This window comes from Adiantum capillus-veneris, chromosome 1, assembly GCF_014529385.1.
Source record: "Adiantum capillus-veneris isolate H3 chromosome 1, ASM1452938v2, whole genome shotgun sequence".
NCBI classification, from domain to species: Eukaryota; Viridiplantae; Streptophyta; class Polypodiopsida; order Polypodiales; family Pteridaceae; genus Adiantum; species Adiantum capillus-veneris.
The window spans coordinates 57210354-57235145 of NC_140931.1; the positions used below are offsets into that span (position 1 = coordinate 57210354).

The 24792-nt window shown below is 44.2% G+C and overlaps 1 pseudogene across 1 annotated transcript in view; it reads left to right on the forward strand.

The window, feature by feature from the left end:
- Positions 1-5312: 5312 nt before the first annotated feature.
- The window catches only part of LOC147464850 (protein CHAPERONE-LIKE PROTEIN OF POR1, chloroplastic-like), a 41047-nt pseudogene continuing 21567 nt past the window's right edge, over positions 5313-24792 (forward strand). Inside the window, exons 1-2 of the transcript XR_015188729.1 lie at positions 5313-5408; positions 5541-5650. The product of XR_015188729.1 is annotated as a protein CHAPERONE-LIKE PROTEIN OF POR1, chloroplastic-like (transcript). The remainder of the gene's footprint in view (positions 5409-5540; positions 5651-24792) is intronic.

Sequence of the window (24792 nt, forward strand, 5' to 3'; positions counted from 1 at the left end):
CAAGCACACCCCTTGCTTTACTTGGTCGACGCCTCCTTGTAGCTCAAGCTTGAAGCTCATTGGACCCCCTCTAAGCCTATCCAATCACACGCACACTGCATTTCAAGCAACAAGGGTAGCCTTTGCGCAAGTGTCCTCCTTACCCCTTTGAGAGAGAGAGAGAGAGCTTGAAAATATCTAGATATTTGTTGAATTGAACTAGAAGCTCGTTGGACCCCTCTTTAGCCCAGCCAATAGGATTCAAGCACACCATGTGGCTAAGCATAGGGAGAGTCTAACATGTGTCCATGTGCCCCTTGAGAAAGGGGGTGCCCTTTGGGTGAGTGGGAGGTTAAGTCAAAGATTCCCCTAAACTTTGGGGCTTCCCCCCTCCTTTGTAGGGTCTCTTTTTGACTCAAGCACCTTACCCCCATGCATGGGAAGCTTCTCAAGCACCTTCCTCATCAAGCATGACAAGCACCTCGAGCACCTTCCTCATCAAGCACGACAAGCACCTAAGCACCTTAGTCGGCAAGCACGACAAGCACCTCAAGCTTCGGTCGGGTTCCCACCTCAAGCTCAGCCCTAGCTTGCCTAAGTCAAAGGACTTTTAAACACTAACCTTTGGAGGTCTTTAATGAAGCTAACCCTAAGGTATTATAAGTTCCATTAGATGCACGTTGCTCTTTGATAGACTCTCCTTTTGGACCCCTATTGAGAAGTTTAACCATCTCTTGTCCTCTTGGTCCCCTGTTGAGATAAGTCTAGGAGCACTTATTACACGTTGCTCTTTGGTAGACAATCTCGTTTTGGACCCCTATTGAGATGTAGCCATCTCTCCTCTTGGTCCCCTGCTGAGATAGGTCTAGAAGCACATGTCTCTATTCTAACTCTTGTTCCCGTTTATTATCCCACATTAAATGATCAATTTAATATGAGAAAATCATTTGGGTTAGCTAGATATTAGATTCTGTGACAGTGAATGTCCTATGTGAACAAGATTTTGATTTGTGTATGGGTGTGAGAATCAACTTATGGTATTGGCCCTTTAGGGTTTTGACATTTTTATGACAGCGAATGTCCTATGTGAACAAGATTTTGATTTGTGTATGGGTGTGAGATTCAACTTATGGTATTGGCCCTTTAGGGTTTTGACATTTTTTGGATCATGTGGTGTAGTTACTTGACATTGAGTTTGGACTTTTGGATCAATTGTTATGGTCATTTGACATTAAATTTTGGCTTGAATTTATGATTTTAGAGGAGAAAGTTTAGGATGTGAATTTTGACTCTAGTGCCTCCTAATAAACCTACTAAACTCATCCCAATAACTCTAAGGTTTGCTTCAAGATATGAAAATGCATCTTATATAGGATTGGCTTCAAGAGATGGTCGTGATTCTTTTGCTTGTTCCTCTCCTTACTCAATATGCTAGCATGGTTCTTTGGCTTGATTTTGACACATGTAGCTCTTGGGTAGCTCTTTGGAATGACAAGAGATTCTTCTTCTAGATTGATGGCTCAGACATGGTCTTTAACTCCTTATTCAATTCTCTTCTTGTATGGGCTTTGGTTGCACTTCCTTGTTCATGGACAACTCTTGTGCTTTGTATACTTTTTTTTTTGGCAACAATTCAATAGGATGTAGATCCTTGTAGATAACTTCTTTAGGTATGCTAAAGGGTTTGATTGATCCTTATGGTTTGCAAGTTAAGGCTAATTTGCAGCTCCTTGGCCTATAAAAAATCTATAGATCTATGAATAATGTTACAACACAACCTCAAAATTCCTAGAAATTATGAATCGTTACCTAGATGCATAGCAATTATTTTTGGATTCAATTGGAGTCCTTGATTTAGCAAAACGGATATCCAGAGCTCTGTTGGTCATGAAAAGACCCCAACAAAAAATTTACTAGCTATCCTTAGGGCTAACCTAAGGCAACACTTCTTGTAGAACCTGATACAAGGTATGGTAAAAGAAAGAGCTTGTAGAAGCTAATAATTGGGCTAACAAAGAGGCTAATTGGCTAAATTAATGCACACTTTATGGGATAATGGGGGTCTAATATGCATTCCCAACTAGAGGACTTTATTAGATGATGCTAATACACATCAATAAGAACTAACTTCTATTAAGATAGTGGTGACTGAAGGTATCGCCATGAACATATTTGTTGTTAGTAAATTCAAAGGTCTTTGGTACCAATTGAGTATGAAGCTAACTAATGAAGGATCTAATGATCCACTTATTAATGGAAAATTTATTAACAAGGGACTGATACATAAAAGAAAAGAGAAACTTTTATTGATTGAAATGGGCCTTGCATAGGCTCATGTACATGATGAGTGACAGAGTTAATGATGTCATACTAGGAGAACATAAGGAATGTTGTTCATGAAGCAAAGAGACAGAGTAATTCCCATACTGGGATTTTTACATGAAATGTATAACAATTTGACATAAAAACTACACTTTTGAATCGTGACAAGCATGAGGCAGGTAAAACAAGCTCCTCCTGCTTTTTGTATGAGAAAACACATGCTTAATTGATTGCACACAATTTTTAGAATAGTCCACTTGACAACACTTTGCATGTTAGGCATGCAAATATTGTTTTTTTGCCATTTTTCTTTATGCTAATGGCATGTTAATGAAATAACCAATTTGATGAAGGTATTGTTTTGTCCTAGACAATGTATATCGAGACAATGCTATGTAGATTTGACCATAAGAACTACAAGCCTATCAATACTTATATGGAGATAGGTTTAAAGCTTAGTCTTTATGATGCTTGAGACAACACGTAGATGATTGCCTTATTTATATGTGATTACAAGGCTAGATGTTTAGTATGTAGTCTCACAAGTGAGCAAATTTATGCGTAGCCTAGGGTCTAAGAATTTGTAGATGTTAAACAAATCCTCCACTTGCTCTAGCCCAAGGGGGTATGATAGCTATGTGATTTACGTGATTTTATAAGGGTTGATTGCTATGGCACGTGCGTGCCCACAATTGGTGCCTTGATTTCTCCCAAGTAACTCATGCATCTTGTTTTAACAAAGAAGCACCCTATTATGGCTACTTCTAGTTACAAAGTTGAATACAACGTGGCTTTCACATCTACTTTTGAATGCATTTGGCCTAGAGGCCTTATGATTGATTTGGGCACTAGAGTGCAATCTGGCCACAAGCCCTCATTGAAAGTGAGACACATTATTGTTGTTCTTTGTTCAAACGACGTGCTACTAGCTGGACTGAATGAGAAGCACACTGCTAATTTAAGAATGATTTGAATGTTTCCCTTGAGATGTCACACTTAGGATTCTTGCATTGTTACATGGGCCTTATACTTTAAGTGGTGTGATAGGTATATGCTTTGTGCCAAACAAACTCTATCGAGACAATGTTGCATTTGCATAATTCGACTTTGAGGACTATAAACCCATGGATACTCCTATGGAAATAAATGTGAAGCTTACCCTTCATGATGTCGAAGACTACTTTGATGTCTTTTTCTCTCAACAGACCATTGGCTACCTTGTTTATGTTTGCATTACTAGGCCAAGAATTGAATACGCAGTCTCATAGGTGAATAGCCAAGATTTAACTATTACTAGGATTTTGCTAGTCGAGTATACATCTTGGTGTTTTATCCAAGAGGAAATCATTGATGTCCGCTTCAGATGCTTTTTGGGGCTCATATTGGGCTAGTTGATATCAAACCATCAAACTCTGTACACCATTAAAAATAACTAGAGATAAATCTTAATAGATAAAAGGCTCTTATCAAAATTCTATTATGATTACTTCTTGAGCCAAACTTGCAAAAACTAAGAAGGATCCAAACTTGGTTTTCGCCATCCTCAAAGATGATCTTGTTTTGGGAGCACTAAACCTGATATGTTGGATTCTCATTGCAATTTTTTTGGAAAGAGGATGGGCCTTGCAACCACAAAGGAGGAAGTCAAAACCAAATGTTGGCATGAGAATCAACATTGCTATATACTATTCTCCTTAATATCTGCCAACTTATTGGATTTCCCTCTAAACATCGTGCACGAGTGGACAAAGCCATCATCTTGCACCTTATTAATAGTTTATAATCGAATGGGTTCATCAAAATTGTGGACTTGTCTTGTCTTTATACAAGTTTTGCTATGTTAGGTCCATTTGGTTTTGTTATTATATCCTACAACATTGAATTCTTGAACATTGCCAATATGTTTGATTTTGTTGAGGCTTTAGAGTAAAGGGAATGAAAGCCAAACTTTGTGATCATAAATCTTGTAGATGGCAGATATGCAAGGCTTGAGGAGCTAATTCTATGGAATGCTCTTTTAGCACAATCTAAAAGCATATTTTAAAGCCCTTTATTGCCATTTAAAAGATATCCCTTAATGTCTTTTTGAGATAACCTATGGAGCCAATCTCCCTATTCTCTCTACTTACATGTAGTATACTCTTTGACCCAATGGTCATGCCATTAGGCTTCAATGTGGAAGTTCGAGGCTCAAGTCACATTTTTCTTCATCGATTTTGTTTAGTGAGAGTGGAGTCAAAAGCATGCGATCAAGCTATAGAATACAAATTGCATTACAATGCACCCCCACCCAAAATTTTCCTTCTCTTGAGTTTTCAACACTTGTCAACGAATAGATCTTTGAGGTATATTGAATTGTTTCTGCGATGTTAAAAGCTTGTCTTCGCTTCTTTGCTTCTAAGATGGTGTGCAATATAGTAGCTTCACGATGATGAATCATTGGACCACACAATGAACGCGGCTTTCCTACAACACCAATGTATCACGATGTGGGAAGAATCTGGAGGTTTGCACTTTACCATTATACCACCCACAATGCTCCAGTTACAAAAGTGCGTTCTTCTCTAAGAGAAAACACCCTTATTGATTGAGCTTATCCCCTTGTATGCAATTTGCACCTTTATGAGAACAATCTAGCCTAGTTCGCACTCCTTTCAGTGTGAGATAAAGCACTGAGGCACTAGGGACCCTTCCTTGATGCACACAATGCCCTCGCAAGCACAAGAGTTTTGACATCATACCTGACTTGAGTGCTCATCTTCTGTTCACATTTGAGCTTGTTTTTCTCAAATTTGTAGCTCGAAGCACTCCCTTCATACCTCTCTCTCTCTCTCTCTCTCTCTCTCTCTCTCTCCTAACCTTATGTTGTGAGCTCTCAATTGCCAACCTCATCTCCAATGTCAGGCATGTGACTTGTTTCATCGGGTCCCATGATTTTTTGACCATAGAGGGCACTCGTATCATCTCCCTCTCTCTCTCTCTCTCTCTCTCTCTCCATTTACAATTTTGGATGTGAAGAGGGGAAGATGGCGGGTCTAAGAATTTCCCTCTCCGGCAGCCCCGCTTGTGGGTCGCCCAGACGGTCATGGGTCTGCCCAGTCTGCAAGGTACAATTTCAGCTGCTCAAGAGGGTTTTAACTTGAAATGTACAACCACAAACAGGTTTTCTCACGCAGATTTATGGGCATGAAGTACACGTTTAGGTTTTAAAAGGCATTTTTTTCGAAATGGACAACCAGGTTTCTGGGTTGCAGAGAGCTCCATTTTTTCTGGCCAGGCCAAAAAGGCAGCAGACACATCCATCACCACAACAAAATAGTATGTGCATTGGGTGGTTCTTCTGATGAAGGTAAGCTTGTTCTCTACTGCCAAGGTTTTTCAATCCTGTACAATATCCCGTGAAAATCCTGTAATAATTGTTGAGAGGAAATAGTTTAGTTGTGTTTCTTCTCTTACTCGGTCACGGAAAAAAGTTGTAAGACGAGTTTTGCGCCTTGTGCTAATCCCATTCATATTTCCTCTGCACCTGTGTATGTATATGTGTTCACAAAGTGAAGCCTTCACTCATTCTAGTTTGGCTTATTTTGTTATTTTTTCTGCATCATGTTTATAGTGATGGCCAAAACTGCCTTGGTCTCTCCCTCTCTCTATTGTTCCATCATAGGAGTGCTCGCTCAGGCCTTAGTGTTATTTGCTAATGCCTGCATGTGTTTAAGTTAGTCGTCTCGTGTATGTACAAGGTGCGAGCCCCGGCATCTTTCAGGGCAGATGATAGGGGGTGAGGGTTGTTTTGTGGTTGTTCGTTGCTGTTTGTGAGGTAGTTCTAGTCCATACATTGCCATATATCATGCCAGTCTTGCCCAAATCGCGTGTTGATGCTGTATGGATATGCCTGGCCGTGCCACTTTGTTTTCCCCTTAATGGCGTGATTATGTGGCGCCTTCTTTTTGGGTCATTGTGGCTATTATTCCATATTCCACCTTCTATGCTGTGGGGCAAGCAGTTTGATCGCCAAAAGCTAACTAGGGAAATCTTGGCCTGGTAGAAGCAGAGATGTATCTGGTGAGTGCCTAGGGTGTTAGAAGGAGCCTATCACTACGCGGATGTAGAGGAGCTGGAAAGCCATTCAAATGGTACAGGTGGTATATAAGAGGAATTTAGGATATACCACATTGGTGGGTCCATATTTCCGAAGTAATCTTGCCCCATGTGAGGTGGAAGAAAAGTCGTGTACGAGGCCAATTCCTCGAAACAAGTATATGACGCTCTTCAATGAATAGCCAGGTAATTTAACGCATTGAGTGTGAAGGGTGTGGAGAAGCTCTATTGATCTGCCAATGAGCGTACTAGCTGTTGAAGGCTCATGGTATGCAAGCAATCAGTGTTTTGCACCACCCATAGTGCCATTCAACAAATAGTAGAGAAGATAGAATCCTTCACAAAGCATGTATAGTAGCCGATTGCATATCTAGAGTGTCGCTTCTATATCCTAAGTGCACCAACATGAAGAGTGGATCCTTAGCTTCTGCTCAAAATAAGATGAGAACCAAGAAATTTTAAAATCTAGGAGACGGCCTCAAGTCTTAAAACCATAGTGAAGGTCCACACATACATATAGCATACCATATTGAGCATGAGGGCTATATGTATTTTTTCTTGCCAACAAGTCTAATGCTCTCTCTCTCTCTCTCTCTCTCTCTCTCTCAATAGTGGATCAATCTAGTTGAAGACCAATATAACTCTATAGTCTCTATCTTGAGAAGGGACAATGGAGGCGTATGTATTGATTTAATTCATTTCTCTCTCTTAAGAGCAGTTCAACAACAAACTTCTCTTACCTACATCCTTTGTGGAGAGGATGAATAAGATAGTGAGTGAGATGGCATTCCCTCGCTTGCATCATGCCCCTCTCCCTCCCTCTTTTTGAGGTGAAGCAGTTGATTTATGTAACCACTTTCGGCGAATGGTCGGACAAAAAATAGTGAATTACCACAATTTGCAACTCTTAAAACACTTTTACTCTTCTAAGCATCTGATAATTGAACAAAACAAGAGACTGAAGAGAGAGATGACAAAGATTGTGAAAGAGAATCGGTCGCCTTGAATCGCCACTATCGACGCCCCCGGTTGGGGATTTGTCTATTGATTGACCGTGTACAATTGACGGCGGGAATTTGCAATTAGTCTTCTTCAAAGTCGCAATCTGTATGTACGAAGTGTGTGCTTAAACTATTCATTGAGTGTGTCAGTGCACACAATATGCTCTTAAAATGGCTGGCGCTCAAAAAGCAGCCAATAATTATAGTTTGCAAGAAAAAAGCCCCCCCCCCCCCCCCCCCCGGTTCCCCCCTTCTCAAAATTTGCGTTTGCAATAAAAAAAGCTTATGCTTTTTCTCTATTGTATGAGAGTGTAGGGAGAGAGAATCCTCTCTCCTGCCGATGAGGAGAAACCTCACCCTAATGGAAAAAGCTTTTGGTATGTTATGTGTATGGTTATTGGATGCATACATGGAAGTGGATGGTGAGGGAATTCATGTTTTTTCAGCTCTCATTGTAACAAACTTGGACACTCTAAGTCAAGATTCTACCGCGACACAGCAGAGGTTCACTTCAAAACAGTTCACAATTCACAATTGATTCGACACGGCCCGACGGAGTTCCGTTCCTAGAGATATTGGCCCCAAAGACTGGCGCCCTTTCGGTATTTCTTTTGTATTAATCTGAGTTCAAGTACAAGAGAGTGGAGGGTTCTCACTCTCAGACTCTCGTCCAGATGCTTTGAGTTGTGAGGGGCTTATATTTAAAGGTTACAAGGGATGCCCATAAGCAAAGCCCGAAAAGCAGTCAATTTTTAAAAGCCTCTTAAATAAAGCAACTGGTCCAAAAGCTTCCCCAAAAACAGCCAGCATAAAATTCAGCTTGCGCAAAAGCTGGAATTCTGTACAGCCTGCTTTTTTCGTACGCACTGTCACGTCAGCAGCTTCGCGTGAATTCCGCCGCATTTTTCGGAATCTGCCACGTCACCCTGTCTCCGCGGGTGCTGCCAGCCGAGGTGTGTGTTTTCTCTGCTGCCCCACTTATAAGTGTGTCTAGGGCCATGATACGTCACCAGTTTGTGACATACCCCCCTCTTGAAAGCATTGTAATCGCCCTCGATTACGCCTGCAAAACAAACAAAGGCCATAAGCTGTTTTAGCAGACACTGATTGTTAGTACCCACGCTCTAGGAACAACACATCTAGCACATGTACCAATCGACAGTCATCAGAGGATATCACTGGACATCATAGGACACCACATGGCAAATCACATTCAACAGTCATTCCAATCTCAGACTATGATTAATCGGCAACGTATTTAGCAATCGCATCTAGATCCAATGGGGACTTCACAGATGCCCGATTAACTAATCCTTATTGCAATCATGTCTATAGAGATTTGTCACACCAAAATGCTGCAGTCATTTCGTCTATCACTTCCTGCACTTAAACAAGTCAAGTACAAATCAATATCATACTATCGGGAATTCCAAATTTTAAAGTCATTATAGCAGAATAGTGTCAGCTCACAGTATCCCTGAAACCCAATAGGGGTACCAAACCTATTCTCGATGGTATTCTTGTTCAGTGCACGGTAGTCTATGCACATACGCCATGAGTCATCCTTTTTCTGCACCACCAACACTGGAGAACAGAATGGAGATGAACTGGGCTGAATCAGCCCCTTTTCTAACAGCTCCTGTACTTGGCTCATTATCTCTTTCTGCTGAGCCGCACTAACCCTGTACGGAGGCTTATTTGGTGGGCTACTGCCTGGCACCAAATCTATCGCATTGTCCTCGGGTCTCTCTGGCGGTAATTGAGACGGTAATGAATCGGAAAAAGCAATCACTATACTGTTGTAAAAACATTGACCTTTCTTTATCTAACACAGATAAATTTGATTCATCACAATCTGACACTTCACGTGCAAAAACCAAGTACGCAGAAAGATGCTTTTTCATTACAGAAGTAATAGCAGAAGCTGATACAGTGGGAATAGACTCCCCTTTAAGCTTTACATCCGGAATGTGAGTCTTTCCCCTGCTCTGTACAGTGATCTTTTTGTTGTAGGCATCCATGATTCCCTGTACACGAAACAACCAAGGAATACCTAACAACACATCACATCGTCCAGTGGCATGATATAAAATTCTTCAGCATCTACATAGGACTGGATATGTAGAGGCAGCTTTCCAATGATGGGTGTCACAGCCTCTGTATGGCCAGGACATGCCAAACCTGCCTCTGCTGTATACCCCATCTCTTCAGGTCTGATTCCCAACTTTGAAGCGAATTCTGGGGAAATAAAGTTGGCTTTGGCCCCTGGGTCAAAGAAGATAAGCACTGTTTGATCCCTGACCTTTCCCCATGCTCTGCAAAGCTCACTTGCATCTGAATTTGGCTTGTCACCCACCATATCTGGCACTAGACCAGCCATGGGCTTCTTTCCTTTCCTGTCCTCCTTGTCTTCAGAATCAGCTGGCCTTTTCTTTGTAGGACAATTGTAAGCAATGTGGCCAGGCTGCTCACAAATAAAGCATTTGTTCTTTGTCCTCAGGACCTTCTTTTGATGGTATTCTTGTTCAGTGCACGGTAGTCTATGCACATACGCCATGAGTCATCCTTTTTCTGCACCAACAACACTGGAGAACAGAATGGAGATGAACTGGGCTGAATCAGCCCCTTTTCTAACAGCTCCTGTACTTGGCCCATTATCTCTTTCTGCTGAGCCGCACTAACCCTGTACAGAGGCTTATTTGGTGGGCTACTGCCTGGCACCAAATCTATCGCATGGTCCTCGGGTCTCTCTGGCGGTAATTGAGATGGTAATGAATCGGAGAAACAGTCACTATACTGTCGTAAAAACATTGAATGACCTTTCTTTATCTAGCACAGATAAATTTGATTATTCATCACAATCTGACACTTCACGTGCAAAAACCAAGTATGCAGAAAGATGCTTTTTCATTACAGAAGGAATAGCAGAAGCTGATACAGTAGGAATAGACTCCCCTTTAAGCTTTACATCTAGAATGTGAGTCTTTCCCTGCTCTGTACAGTGATCTTTTTGTTGTAGGCATCCATGATTCCCTGTACACGAAACAACCAAGGAATACCTAACAACACATCACATCCGTCCAGTGGCATGATGTAAAATTCTTCAGCATCTACATAGGACTGGATATGTAGACGCAACTTTCAATGATGGGTGTCACAGCCTCTGTATGGCCAGGACATGCCAAACCTGCCTCTACTGTATACCCCATCTCTTCAGGTCTGATTCCCAACTTTGAAGCCAATTCTGGGGAAATAAAGTTGGCTTTGGCACCTGGATCAAAGAAGATAAGCACTGTTTGATCCCTGACCTTTCCCCATGCTCTGCAAAGCTCACTTGCATCTGAATTTGGCTTGTCGCCACCATATCTAGCACTAGACCAGCCATGGGCTTCTTTCCTTTCCTGTCCTCCTTGTCATCAGAATCAGCTGGCCTTTTCTTTGTAGGACAGTTGTAAGCAATGTGGCCAGGCTGCTCACATATAAAGCATTTGTTCTCTGTCCTCAGGACCTTCTTTTGCTCTTCTGACTTGCGAGGGAAAACGTCTTTTCCATTTCTTTGCTGGTCCCTTTTCTGATTCAGCCGTAGCTTATCTTCCCTGCATTAGCTGACTCCTGAGTCCCTTTCGGAGCCTCATTGGGAACGTGCTTCTTGGCTGAATTTTTCTTGCCTGATCCTGCCTTGACGCCAGTGTTAAATTCACAATCTTCTCCCTTGAGCAAACCATTGCCAGTGTTTGCTACCTCGAACTGCGTCAAAGTAGTGACTTTGGTCTTCGTGCAGTATTTTCTCAATCCTTTGGGTAGGCCACAACAATATTTTCAATCTGTTCTGTCAATGGCACAAACCTATAGGAAGTTACTGGAAGTAGAGCTTTTCAAAACTTTCGATTGTATCATCCAGATTTCTGCAAGTGGCAGCATTAAGCTGTGCCATTCTGTCATGACATCTGCTTCAAAGTCATCAGATAACCATGCTGTTGCAAAAATCTGCTTGAAGTAAATCCATGTGGACGGAGCGTGCCCTTGAAGCAATAAAGTTGTCCACCATTGTCCTGCATTCCCTGTCAAGAAAGTGGCTGCCTTGCGGACCTTTGAAGCCTCTGTAAAGTTTCCCCCTGCATAGCCCTTGTCAAACTGCTGGAGGAATGAGAGAGCTTCTTCCTGTCATCAAACCCTGTAAAGGTCGTGAATGACACACCTTTGCCACCTTCTTTGTACGGAGTTGGCCTCTCCAGCGGCGTTAAATTGTCATATGGAAGTGACTGAAACATGGAACATTATTAGGGTCATTGGTGTTCCCTGACTGCAATTAAGTTGACCTGGAAAACGCCATATTTGGCTGCTGATTTGTAATTCCAGCCATACCAAAATTTGCTTGTGGCATCCCAAATTGGCCCTGAGTGCTTTGAAACCCTGGTAGCATGCCCGTGACACCATACATGGGGTTGGGTATCATCGTTTGAGCACTCCCGAACATTGTCCCTGGCGTGTAAAACTGATTTCCAAGTGCATGACCAGCCATGCTCTGGAATACCGATCCACCTCCAAAATAGCCAGGGTGTACTGAAGGTGGTGGGAAGACCTGTTGCATAGCCTGTAGGTTGCTTTCGTGCCCATTAGAACCAACTATAGGCTGCTGAAGGTGGCAGGCTCAACTGGTACAGCTTGAAAGACTGGCATCTCAGCCACCTGTTCTTGCACCTAGGCATAGGTTGTGGAGACTGCATGTTCTCCGTAAGTGTACAGGTGTTTCCATTGACTGTGCAGTATGAATCACCTGTGCTCGAGCCTTAACAGGCTTTTGAATATGATCCAGTGACCCAACTTGCTGAGACGGAACAGGAGGTTGCAGAAGGCTAAAAACCTCGGATTCTGCATTACTTGTGTGAACATAGCCACAGCAGTAGCCTATTGGGTCCTGAATATATCATCATCTGTCTGTGGTGGTCTTGAGGACTCACCCACTTCATGTGTCTGTTGACCCTGTGAAGAGGAAACCTCTTCAGTCACATCATATGGTCTGTCAACCATAATTACAATTCCCTGTGTCTGGTCTATGATCCCCTGCGTCTTCAAGCCCAACCTGACCAAGGCTCACTTCTATGGGAAAAAGTGATTTAATCCCGTCGATGGAACCATGTAACCGGCCTGTTCAATCCAAAAAGGGCGGTAGACTTACTTCAAACCTGATTTAGTTTTTCACCCATTATCAGTCGTCTATTATACCTGCGCTATAGTGACACAAGAGAGGGGAATGGGATACAGATGCTAGAATGCACCTGTATGAGAAGACCGACACCAGATTGGCCCCTAACTTAGGCGCCCCTTTCGGTATTTCTTTATTGTTTAAAAGAGGGAATAAACGCTATGGTTCTTTCCAAGCTGCCCCCGCACAACCTTGGCTGAATTTTGACTGTTCTGGCCTGATTTCGGCAGCATAACTGTACTAGAACCCTTCACAGTCAGTATTCCCACGCATTAAATGACTTTCCCGACGCATACGGGCACTTTGCAAAACCTGGCGAGAATCTGCAGCACGCTGAATTCTCTGTTTTCAGCCCTGAAAATGCGCCAGATCGTCTGTACAGCGGTCCCCTTGCGTCCGCGAACCTCCTGGGGGTATTAGGGTCCGTTTAGGGCCAAAACCCTAAACCTGCAAAAATACACAGCAGGCTGTAATTCACTGTTGTTTCGGGCTCCGTTTCGCGTGCCGGTCGCATCCGTAGCAAGTCCTCGAGCTCCCGCACCTGTAGGGCTACTTGCCCTTTGAATCGGACGAGATTTCTGGCGTGAAACCTCTCGGAATTCACCTGTACCTGCGGGGGGATTAGCCGCTAGCTAATCCAGTACCTGTGCAAGAGGCTCTTGCCTCAGCAATTGCGCATGAACCCACACAACTGTACATTGGTCAAATGAAGAGCCCACTAGTGGGGCATAACATACTGCTAAAGGGGAGAGAGAGGGCAGTGCGTAGCGTGCAGGGCATCACTCCTGGCACCGCACTGTGCATAAGAGGGAAAGCCAGCACTCCATAGCTCTTAACCTGTGACAAATTCTGAAAATCAGCCTCTCCCAGCTTAAAAATCAGCGCCCAATTTTTTGCATGAGGAAAGTGCACAGAATTGTGCCACTTGGCACATTTACAAGCATTTTCCCGTTTCGGGGTTGCCGCCTAAAAATCTCGCAACCGGTTGCCCAGTGGACTTCACGGTAGAGTAAGAAAATGTTCCCTTTGTCATTCCGGAGGTAATGACGCCAACTAAATTTTAGGAGATGCTGCCATTGTATCTTTCTAGGTCATCCGACCCTCTTTGTACACTGTGGCCACATCTAGAATTGAAATGTAGCCTCTGTAGCAAAGGATTCCACTTTGGCTAGTCAATGACCCCACTTGGCTAACCATAGTCCTTGTCCAACTTTAGTGCTCTCTTGCCCTCAGGCCTGGACTCCCTCTGGACAGTTCCACACTAGCTATGCAATGCAGAGCAGTTAGATTTCCCAAGGGGTGTTTCCAAAAAGTGAAAGTAAATAGATAATAAGAAAGAAATCAACAAAAAGGATAAATAGTAGTCACACGCTGGTGACAGCAGGGTTGATCTGATCCCAAAACGCTAGCTTTAGGCTTCTGCTCCAAAAACACTAGGTCTCCTGGGGGTTCTGTTGAGAAGTTGCCTGTTCAGCGTGGAGCTCCTGCTGCCTCTTCTACCATTGAGTGCTAACTTGGGTTTGCTTATATACAAACTTAGCAAAATTGCCCTACCTACTTTTGTTGGAAAGTCACTTAAATTAATAAGTGAAAAATGTCAAAAATAGGGAAAATAGGCTAAAATCACTGGAAAATTCCCCTAACTGATTCTAATGGATTCTGATGGAAATAATGATGATCATGCTGTGTGCAACGAGGGGATATGCATCTACACTAAGTGACTGGGCATGCACGGTCTATGAATAGGCTCAGAAAAGTGCCAGATCACTTCTAATCTAGACTGACTGGACTGACTGAACCCTGATCATGCTGTAGCTTGTCCACGGACACATAGGTCTGGATGTGTCACGTGACATCCCATCCGATTGGAAGTGATCTCGAGCCGTGGCGCCAATTCCGGTGAAATAAAGTTGGCCTTGGCTCCTCCATCAAAGAAGATCAGGGCTTCTTGGTCTTTCACTTTGCCCCAAGCTCGGCAAAGTTCTGTACTCTGGTCCAACGTGATGGGATCGGTACCCACGCAATCTGGAACCAGTCCTGTTTTCATCTTGCCTTTCTTCCACGTTCCTCAGCTGCTCTCGAACTCTCAGGCCTTTCGTCATCCTTGTCGTTCTGTTCTTTCTATGCCTTTTTAGGGCACTTTGCGGAGATATGTCCAGTTTCCCCGCATCCAAAGCACTTCCCTTCCCTAATGAAGCGAGCCCGCTCCTGAGGAGTAAGCTTGGGTCGTGCTGCAGGGTGGAAAGGTACGTAGTGTACGGTACGGTTTAGGTACGTACGGAACGTACTTCCGTACTAAACCAACCTTTAGGTACGTACCATTTGTAAAAAAAGATAATTACACTAAATTTAAGTTCACAGACCTTTCAAAATTCAGCCTCATTAACAATGCAATGCTGAAAATAAACATATTGAACATAAAACTTAATGACTCAAGACTCAATACTCAATGAGAAAACCAATGACCATAAATCATAAAACCAAATAACAACTACAAACATCATGTCCATGGCATCAGCCAGAAGTCGGCATATACCATACAAACTGAATCAAGATCCAAAACAAAGTATTGTGAAATACTACAATGCCATGATAACAATGAAAGTCTGTTGCAGCCTATCCTCCAAAGCATGCAGTCACCAGTGTGCACTAAGACGTGCAACCTCAAAAGTTTGTGTCAGATGCAGAAGATGAATCGTCGGTATAGTGAGCAAGCCCCCATCATCAAGGACATTGCCCTCCTCATCAAACTCAGGGTCAGGCTTAGCATATGTCAACTCTGGTACAAGCACCTTTGCACCACAAGCCTCCTCAGGCATATCAACAATCTCTCCATGGATGAGCCGGACAGCTTCATTTCCTCGCGTGCGATTGGAGCGAATAGGAAGCTTCCCCCCGCGAATACTTTCTCGTCTCACAGTGTCTGGATCTCCTCCCACCGTGCGTAGAGGAAGGCTAAGAGCTCGTGCACGTGATCTAGTCACACGACGATCCACGCTCTCGAGCTCTCTATGCAGTTCTTTGAGAATCTGCTCTTGCTTGTCTCTGATCTGTCGGTCCACCTCCTCTGGTCTAGGATCATCTACCATTTTCAGCTCTGTCGCATCAACCTGTTGAAGAGTAAAATAAAGTTAAAATGACTTATTTATGGCATATGCTTGCAGGTTGAGTTTACAGTGGCCAACATCGAGATAATTTACCTGTTTGGGTTGCCCCAAAGAATGGTAACTCTGCACGAGCCTCATGTTGGCTCTGCAATACACCAACTTCTCCAACTAAGAAGTGCTAAGGCGATTTCGAATCTTCGTGTGTATGAGAGAGTAAGCACTCCAATTGCGCTCACATGCTCTAGTCGAGCAATCCTGCTCAGTGCTCAAGCAAGAGCACAATCATCAATGCACACAAAATTAGGAGAGTGACAAGTGTCAAGTAATATAAAGATGAAGTTAGAAGTAGTATATACAATGGAATCATTGATGGCAGTTTCCTAACCTGAGAAAGGATACGAAGAGCAACGCGTGAGAGGTTGGGAAGACCAACTCTCCCATACGAAGTGCCACCACGTCAAAGGATACTTTGTGGCTTCCTTCCTCAAAGAAACTGCTCTTGTGAAAGAAGCGCCAATGCCATTCATGTAGTTGGTGAATTCCTTGTCTATCCCAAGCTGATCATCCTCTGAAAACATAAGCCCAACATACTCTGATTGTTTAGCTCTGGCGATCTGTAGAGAGGATGAAGCATGGCAGCCACCGCATGCATGGGACGGCTCATGAAAGTCCAGCGGCTCTCAACACATCCCAATAAATCTGATCGGCTGAAATATCAAAACAACTTGTCAATACAAGTTAGAACTTAGACTTGATGGTTAAAACAGACAACCATTAGAACATGAGGAACCCCTTACCGATCAATAGTCAACAGAGAGCTTTTGGAAACGTGGTCTTTCATCTGCATAAACAGATGATAGACTAGTCTCAAGGTCGATCCCTCCATATCCGTCAATCGAAGGAGGACGTAGACTGGCTTGAGTGCCACTAAAAGAGCGTGCACTTCCTGCCAAAATCTCTCATCAAGGATCCGTCTTTGCAAGTATTTTGTAGATTCATCTTGCGATCTTGACATGCCTCGCCATTTTGGATCCACCACTGTCTGGTGTAGCGGATCTCTAAGTTTGTAGAGCCTCTGTAAAACCAAGTAAATGTAGGCAAACCTGGTTTTTGAAGGCCGAACCATATCCAAAGTGCTATGGCTGCGGAAGATAGCAAGAGCCTGATGTTTCTTGCGAAAGAATGTGGTGACCTTGACTACATCTGCAACTATGGGCTGCACCCATGAAAGTTTGCCAATATCCTCCATGAGCAAATCCAAACAATGTGCAGCAGATGGAGTCCACACTATGCCAGGAAACTATTGCTCGACCATAAATCCCATTGCCTTGCAATTAGCTGCATTATCTGTCACCACCTGCATAACATTCTCCTTGCCAACCTCCTCTATGGCTGTTTTGATGTGACTAAATATAAACTCAGCCGTGATCTTTTCCCCTGCTTTTCAAGCATCCACAGCACGCAAGAAATAGGTGCCCAAAGCAGAAGACACAAGGATTGATTATGTGTCGTCTGCTAATGTCTGCCCAACCATCTGAGATAATGGTGCATCCTAACTCCTTCCATTCAGCTTTCACAGGCGTAAGTGCCTTGTCAATTAAGGCCTTTTGTTCATCTAACATAGTGGTGTGCATCTTGGTGTAATCAAGACGTGTCCATGTCTCAGTAGGCCCCACCTGTGCAATGGATTTTACCATTCTTTTCCACTGATATGTGCGCAAAACATTCAAAGATATATTGCACTCAATAAGAGTGCGACATATCTCCATCTCTACCACCCTTTGACGCTCTTTGACCCAAGCTTGAGAAGAGATGCGACTAGGCAAAGTGGTCTGCGTTGGTGTTTCAGATGTACCTTTTTCACGTGGCAAGGAATCCTCATCTTCACCGCCAACACGTGCTCTCTTCCTGGAAGTAGGGGGTTGCATGGAGGCCGAACCTCCTCCAACCTCTGTCTCCGCACCTAAAGACTCCAGCTCTCCAACAAAAGCATCATGTAAAGCATCCTGTGTGCTGGGAGCACCTCTCAAACCAGGAGCACCAACAGGAAAATACTCTTCAATAAGCTGCTCCCTCAAAGGTGGTGGTATTTTCTCACATGCACCAATTTGATCAGTGCACACGATGCTTGTCAAGTGCTTTTTGACTCGCGTAAGGTGTACTGGTCCGCACAATACTTGCATTGCCATAAGCGTGTGCCGGAACCTTGCTGAGAAGTGGTCGTGATGATGCTCAACACATTGGTGTGGAGCGATCAATTGGGGTTGGTTTTACGGGGCATAATGAATCCTGCACATTGCAAATGCAAAAGAGTGCACACATGAGGAGTACGGAGTGCGAGAAGAGTACGGAGTGCATGGTGGCAGAAGCAGTACCTTTTCACGCGCGTAGCTCGGCTCTGCAGGTCTCTATGCACTGCTCTACAGACTTCTTTGTAACAGAACAGAGACTCTTTTGGTTTCGTGGTCGATTAAAAAAGCCTGAGGCTTTCTCCCCTTCACACTATTAAGCCCATCTGAAAGCGCCCCCTAGCGCAACTCGTCCGAGGAGAAAACGTCCATTTTTTTTTTTAAATGTTGCATTGTATCGTACGGCTGTACTGTACGGAATGGCACCGTACGTACGTACGGATTCCACCTTGGTTTTCAGCTCATCGTCGTCGCATCATCGTCATTGCCGTCGTCACCGACATAGAGTCAGAATTCAGCAGATAAAGATTTGCAGATTTCAGCCCTTAGCGTTTTCAGATTTCAGCCTGTCTTGTCGTCGTCCCCATCGTCGTCGACGTCGTCGGCAAGTCCAAAGCATTGTAGAGATTTGTGCAATCAATAGTAGACCTCTCTCGCCATAGAGAGTGGGGCCTTCGGAGGAGGGTTTGACAACATTCTGGTGTCGTATTCTCTTCTCTCTCTATCTCTCAGTCTCAGCACCTTCATTCACAGTGTTCACCACTTTGTTTGTGTCCATTGCGCTCTCTCACTAAAGGAACGGAAGGCTCTCCCTTCCGTAAGTAAAAGGAATCCCTGAGCACAGTTCGGAGCACTCATCTTGAACAAAGTTCAACGTTCACTTCCGCTGCAACTTACATTGGTATCCGAGCTTTGGCAACGTTCTGTATCACTCAAGGAAAGAACCACAAGAATTTTCTTTTTGCTTGTTGTGGTCGCACGTAACCCAAGTCCTCTTGGGCGTGTCGATTCCTAATCATGTTTTTGAAAAGTGACAGGAAACCCAAGAAAGAAGGGCTTGTTTAGCCTCCCCTTGTTTCTCTTTTCACTCATTGAGAGCGGACTGTGCACTTAGCGGCTGGCCAATCGACGTGAGGTGGGAAAAAGCAACCTTGGTGTGACTGCAAGGCCGCCAAGGGGTGCGCCCGCGGGAAAGAGAAGAGCTCGGGTAAGAGAAGATCCTTCTCTTAACACAGATTGCAAGCTAAAGAAGAACCACAAGAACCTCAAAAACCTCAAGACTCCAAAACCTCAAGACTCAAGAACCCAAGAACCCAAGACCCACAAGAACCCAAGTTCCTCGTGAACTTAAGAACCCAAGACTTCAGTGTATGGTCATCACCCGAAGTGAAATGGATACTTTGCATGAAGGTGATGAGCATGAAAGTGGCGAAGAAGAATTTTCCCCATTAGGAGGTTTTTCTGACCCTCCCCCTTCCCCATCTACGCCAAGGATTGCACCAAATTCTATGGAGGCTCTGGTCAAGACGATGATGGATATGATGTCACAACAAGAAGCGAATCGTGTTGCCTTGGAACGCGAAGCGCGTTTGGCGGCCGAGGAACGGAAAGAAAGAAAAGCAGCAAGAAAGGCAGCTATTGAGCGTGAGCGTGAGCAAGTGTGCTTGGCGGCCGAAGACAGACGATCGGCCTTGGAGGCAGAGCGTGAGGTGCATAGAGACCTACGAATGCAAGAGTTGGTCCGACTGGTTCTCACCTCGAAATCCGAGCCAGCCGAAGATGTTGGTAGTTCATCAAGTGGCGCAAGCCGAGATTCGGACTCCAACAACCTCGTCACAGAGAAGATCACGTTCAGTAAGTATGATGGTAAGATGGAATTATTCATGTGTAGAGTCAGTGGTTTTGTCTTATTGTTTGACCCAGGTAGTATGCATGATGTGATTAGTGACTCTCTTGTCGAAAGAGTCCACTTGGAGGTTAGCACGACATCTCCTTTCGAGGTGTCGGGCTTCGCTCCCGGTATGAACTCTCTCATCACGCAAGAGTGCTTTGATGTTTTGTTCACTGTTCAACAAGCGTCCTTCCGCAGAAAATTTGTAGTCTCTCCTCTCTCAAGATGTGATGTCACCCGCGTGTGACTACTATCTATCCTTTTTGTTGATTTCTTTCTTATTATCTATTTACTTTCACTTTTTGGAAACACCCCTCGGGAAATCTAACTGCTCTGCATTGCATAGCTAGTGTGGAACTGTCCAGAGGGAGTCTAGGCCTGATGGCAAGAGAGCACTAAGGTTGGACAAGGACTATGGTTAGCAAAGTGGGGTCATTGACTAGCCAAAGTGGAATCCTTTGCTACAGAGGCTACATTTCAGTTCTGGATGTGGCCGCAGTGTACAAAGAGGGTCGGATGACCTAGAAAGATACAATGGCAGCATCTCCTAAAATTTAGGGAACTGCTATTTTGGGACCTGAAAATGTGTTGACGTCATTACCTCCGGAATGACAAAGGGAACATTTTCTCACTCTGCCGTGAAGTCAACTGGGCAGCCGGTTGGGAGATTTTTAGGCGGCAACCCCGAAACGGGAAAATGCTTATAAATGTGCCAAGTGGCACAATTCTGTGCACTTTCCTCATGCAAAAAATTGGGCGCTGATTTTTAAGCTGGGAGAGGCTCATTTTCAGTTTTTGTCATAGGTTAAGAGCTATGGAGTGCTTGCTTTCCCTCCTATGTACAGTGCGGTGCCAGGAGTGATGCCCTGCACGCTACGCATTGCCCTCTCTCTCCCCTTTGGCAGTATGTTATGCCCCACTAGTGGGCTCTTCATTTGACCAATGTACAGTTGTGTGGGTTCATGCGCGATTGCCGAGGCAAGAGCCTCTTGCACAGGTACTGGATTAGCTAGCGGCTAATCCCCCCGTAGGTACAGGTGAATTCGGAGAGGTTTCACGCCAGAAATCTCGTTCGATTCAAAGGGCAAGTAGCCCTACAGGTGCGGGAGCTCGAGGACTTGCTACGGATGCGATCGACACGCGAAACGGAGCCCGAAACAGTAAATTACAGCCTGCTGTGTATTTTTGCAGGTTTAGGGTTTTGGCCCTAAACGGACCCTAATACCCCCAGGAGGTTCGGAGACGCAAGGGGACCGCTGTATAGGTGATCTGGCGCATTTTCAGGGCTGAAAACAGAGAATTCAGCGTGCTGCAGATTCTCGCCAGGTTTTGCAAAGTGCCCGTATGCGTCGGGAAAGTCAGTCAATGCGTGGGAATACTGACTGTGAAGTGTCCTAGTACAGTTATGTTGCCGAAATCGGGCTGGAACAGTGGAAAAGAGCTTGTGCGGGGCAGCTTGTAGCAATTCACAACGTTTATTCCCTCTTTTGAAGAATAAAGAAATACCGAAAGGGGCGCCTAAGTTAGGGGCCAATCTGGTGTCGGTCTACTCATATAGGTGCAATCTAGCAGCCTGTATCCCTTTCCCCCGTGTTGTGTCTTGAAAGTACAGGTAAAATAGACGACTAATAATGGGTGAAAGCTAAATCAAGGTTTGAAGTAAAGTCTACCGCCCTTTTTGGATTGAACAGGCCGGTTACATGGTTCCATCGACGGGATTAAATCACTTTTTCCCATAGAAGTGAGCCTTGGTCAGTTTTGGGCTTGAAGACACAGGGGATCATAGACCAGACACAGGAAATTGCAATTATGGCTGACAGACCAGATGATGTGACTGAAGAGGTTTCCTCTTCACAGGGTCAACAGTAACATGAAGTGGGTGAGTCCTCAAGACCACCACAGACAGATGACGATATATTCAGGACCCAGTTGGCTACTGCTGTGGCTATGTTCACACAAGTAATGCAGAACCCGAGGTTTTTAGCCTTTCTCCTCTTCCGTCTCAGCAAGTTGGGTCACTGGATCATATTCAAAAGCTTGTTAAGGCTCGAGCACAGGTGATTCATACCGCACAGTCAATGGAAACACCTGTACACTTGACGGAGAACATGCAGTCTCCACAACTTGTGCCTAAGGTGCAAGAACAGGTGGCTGAGATGCCAGTCTTTCAAGCTGTACCAGTTCAGCCTGCCACCTTTCAGCAACCTATAGCTGGTTCTAATGGGCAGGGAAGCAACCTACAGGCTATGCAACAGGTCTTTCCACCACCTTCAGTACACCCTGGCTATTTTGGAGGTGGATCGGTATTCCAGAGCATGGCTGGTCATGCACCTGGAAATCAGTTTTACATGCTAGGAACAATGTTCAGGGGTGCTCAAACGATGATGCCTAACCCCATGTATGGTGTCACGGGCATGCTACCAGGGTTTCAGAGCACTCAGGGCCAATTTGGGATGCCACAGGCAAATTTTGGTATGGCTGGAATTACAAATCAGCAGCCAAATATGGCATTTCCAGGTCAACTTAATTGCGGCCAGGGAACACAAATGAACCCTAACAGTGTTCCCATGTTTCAGCCACTTGCATATGACAATTTGACGCCGCTGGAGAGGCAAACTCCGTACAAAGAAGGTGGCAAAGGTGTCTTTCACGACCTTTACAGGGTTTGATGACAGGAAGAAGGCTCTCTCATTCCTCCAGTAGTTTGACAAGGCCTATGCAGGGGGAAACTTTACAGAGGCTTCAAAGGTCCGCAAGGCAGCCACTTTCTTGACAGGGAATGCGGGACAATGGTGGACAACTTTATTGCTTCAAGGGCAAGCTCCGTCCACATGGATTTATTTCAAGCAAATTTTTGCAGCAGCATGGTTATCTGATGACTTTGAAGCAGATGTCATGACAGAATGGCACCAGCTTAATGCTGCCACTTGCAGAAATCTGGATGATTACAATCGAAAGTTTTGGAAAGCTCTACTTCCAGTAACTTCCTATAGGTTTGTGCCATTGATAGAACAGATTGAAAAATACTGTTGTGGCCTACCTAAAGGATTGAGAAAGTACTGTACGAAGACAAAAGTCACTACTTTGACGCAGCTCATCGAGGTAGCAAACACTGGCAATGGTTTGCTCAAGGGAGAAGATTGTGAATTTAACACTGGCGTCAGGTAAGAAAAATTCAGCCAAGAAGCACGTTCCCAATGAGGCTCCGAAAGGGACTCAGTAGTCAGCCAATGCAAGGAAAGATAAAGCTACAGCTGAATCAGAAAAGGGACCAGCAAAGAAATGGAAAAGACGTTTTTCTCGCAAGTCAGAAGAGCAAAAGATGGTCCTGAGGACAGAGAACAAATGCTTTATATGTGAGCAGCCTGGCCACATTGCTTACAACTGTCCTACAAAGAAAAGGCCAGCTGATTCTGATGACAAGGAGGACAGGAAAGGAAAGAAGCCCATGGCTGGTCTAGTGCCAGATATGGTGGGCGACAAGCCAAATTCAGATGCAAGTGAGCTTTGCAGAGCATGGGGAAAGGTCAGGGATCAAACAGTGCTTATCTTCTTTGATCCAGGTGCCAAAGCCAACTTCATTTCCCCAGAATTGGCTTCAACGTTGGGAATCAGACCTGAAGAGATGGGGTATACAACAGAGGCAGGTTTGGCATGTCCTGGCCATACAGAGGTTGTGACACCCATCATCGGAAAGGTGCGCCTACATATCCAGTCCTATGTAGATGCTGAAGAATTTTACATCATGCCACTGGACGGATGTGATGTGTTGCTAGGTATTCCTTGGTTGTTTCGTGTACAGGGAATCATGGATGCCTACAACAAAAAGATCACTGTACAGAGCAGGGGAAAGACTCACATTCTGGATGTAAAGCTTAAAGGGGAGTCTATTCCCACTGTATCAGCTTGTGCTATTACTTCTGTAATGAAAAAGCATCTTTCTGCGTACTTGGTTTTTGCACGTGAAGTGTCAGATTGTGATGAATCAAATTTATCTGTGCTAGATAAAGAAAGGTCAATGTTTTTACAACAGTATAGTGACTGTTTTTCTTATTCATTTTCTTATTCATTACCGTTCCAATTACCGTCAGAGAGACCCGAGGACCATGCGATCGATTTGGTGCCAGGTAGTAGCCCACCAAATAAGCCTCCGTACAGGGTTAGTGCGGCTCAACAGAAAGAGATAATGGGCCAAGTACAAGAGTTGTTAGAAAAGGGTCTGATTCAGCCCAATTCATCTCCATTCTGTTCTCCAGTGTTGTTGGTGCAAAAAAAGGATGGCTCATGGCGTATGTGCATCGACTACCGTGCACTGAACAAGAATACCATCAAGAATAGGTTCCCTATACCTAGAATTGATGATATTATGGACAAATTAGAAGGAGCAGCTATGTTTAGCAGGATAGATCTAAAGAGTGGGTACCATCAGATCCGCATTAGATCAGAGGATGTGCACAAGACTGCTTTTAGAACGACGTTTGGCCTTTACGAATTTTTAGTGATGCCCTTTGGTCTCACAAATGCTCCTGCTACGTTCAATAGGATGATGGATAGAATTTCCCGTCCACACCAGCAGTTTGTTGGTACATTCTTTGATGACATGATAGTCTACTCAAAGAATGAAGAGGAGCATAGGCATCACTTGGCCATTGTGTTCAAAGAGCTACGCAGTCATAGGTTGCTCATCAATGCAAAGAAAAGTGAATTTTTTCTGGAAGAGATTCGCTTTCTGGGACACATTGTCTCAAAGGATGGTGTCAGAATGGATCCTGCAAAAGTTGAAGCGATCAAGTCATGGCCAAATTTGAAGACGGTGCACGATGTCCGAAGCTTCTTGGGACTATACTCCTATTACAGAAGGTTTATGCGAAATTTCACTGAGATTGCTTCACCTTTACATGCTCTTCAAAAGAAGGTTGTCACCTTTAGATGGACACAAAAAGAGATTTCAGCTTTTAATCTCTTAAAGGAAAAGATGACTTCAGATCCAGTCATTGTG